At 47.8% G+C, this 1,514-nt stretch overlaps 1 protein-coding gene across 3 annotated transcripts in view; it reads right to left on the minus strand.

Annotated features, from left to right (window-relative positions):
• TDRD7 (tudor domain containing 7) overlaps positions 1-1,508 on the minus strand; it is a 45,141-nt gene extending 43,633 nt beyond the window's left edge. Inside the window, exons 1-2 of one of the 3 annotated variants that reach the window (XM_057373047.1) lie at positions 1,372-1,508; positions 435-570 (exon numbers count right to left, since the gene is read on the minus strand). The gene's annotated coding sequence lies outside the window, so the exon portion shown is untranslated. The other 2 variants (XM_057373048.1, XM_057373049.1) reach the window with 2 other exon arrangements.
• Positions 1,509-1,514: the final 6 nt, after the last annotated feature.

Genomic DNA, 1,514 nt, shown 5'->3' on the forward strand with positions numbered 1-1,514 from the left:
CACACTGAAACTGAACATCTTCACACAGCATGGGGAAATCTACACTGGGCACTTGCATTCTTCTTTCATCCTTTCAGAGACTTTGCAGTTGGTGAACTGAACTTCAAAGAATCGGAAGACAGGATTGTCACTTGCTAGAAGAAAGACACAGGAGGTTCGTATCTTCTTTGGACCTACCCAGTATTGAGAGTATATCATGCACTAGAGAAATGTGTAACTGGTATAAAGTTCTGATACATAAATTCCAAACCTCAAGCACTTAGAAATACAGCAAAAATTCAGTTCTCTCTACAACTATATTTCAAGCCACATTCACTCAGGAGATGTGGCAAAGTTGATGAGAGGCTTTTTTGGGCCCTTTTTCTCTACTCTTTCTTTTAAATAATAGACATAATTTCTCATGTGGTTAACATGGCTCTTGAAAGTTCTCTTACCTAGATCTCTTGAGTTTATCTTCCTGCTCAAAAAAATTAGCAGTATATCCACTACCACTGGACAAAGAGCGATGAAGAAAGCTTACATAAACCTGGGATGCCAGTTTCAAAAGTTGTTTCAGAAGACGAAACTTCACTAAAAAAACAAACAGAGCAAGATCACGGGAGAATGACATCATGTTGGTATCAGACAGGTTAGCTGTATACCAATACAACAGTTGAATTATATCAGAAATAGCAAAGGATGTCGTAAAATCTATACTCCTAAACTATATTGTGAGGAGTAGTCACGAGGACAAATTAAACGAGGCGGCACATACTAGGATACAAAGGTTAAGATGAATCCAGTCTCAACCTACACCTTACAATCCTCCCATTCCTACAGTCAACAATAACGCAGAAGACTTACAAAGCAGTAAAGGTGGCAACATGGATACATTAAGTTACACAGCTCAGAGTAGCTTCCGAAGCTTTTCAAAAATCCTCTTTGTGGTCAGCTGCTTGAACATTAGGCCGTTCAGCGGTTATGACATTCTCCCGGCGGTTCACTGCTTCCAGACAGCAGGACACTCACTGGAAACACAGCCCGCGCCGCCCCACCATCACCAAGTCAGCGCAATCGCTCAAGCTACCTCTGAACCGAAACTTTTTTCGGTATGCTCAGAATTCGCGCTGCGAATCCTCAGCCAGGCTAAGGAAAAAAAAGTTAGTGCGAACAGCTCTCGCGCTGGGAGGGACGCACTCCCTGGTAGCTATGCTTTTGGCAGACTACAAACCCCTGGGGACACACGTCTCCGAAGGCAGAAAGCAAAGTGTCCCGCTGAAGTCGGAACACTTTCTCTTGTCACCTCGCAGACAATCAGGAGGAGCAGCCTCCCGCTGGCCGACAGCGCCCGTCCCTCCGCGCTGTCTCTCCCTGCAAACCGCGAGGACTTACGCTCGGCGAGGCTCCGCTGATTCCTTTCCACTTCCTCCACCGGGACCTGTCAGGCTCCGGCCGAAGCCTCTTGCCGTGTCGCTGCCGCCGCCGCGGGCCGGGCCGGGGCGGGCGGAGCCGCCGCCTCCCTGCGCGGGGCCGGG

This window comes from Malurus melanocephalus, unplaced genomic scaffold (genome assembly GCF_030028575.1).
Source record: "Malurus melanocephalus ecotype Western Australia unplaced genomic scaffold, MMel_1.1 scaffold_184, whole genome shotgun sequence".
Taxonomy (NCBI): domain Eukaryota; kingdom Metazoa; phylum Chordata; class Aves; order Passeriformes; family Maluridae; genus Malurus; species Malurus melanocephalus.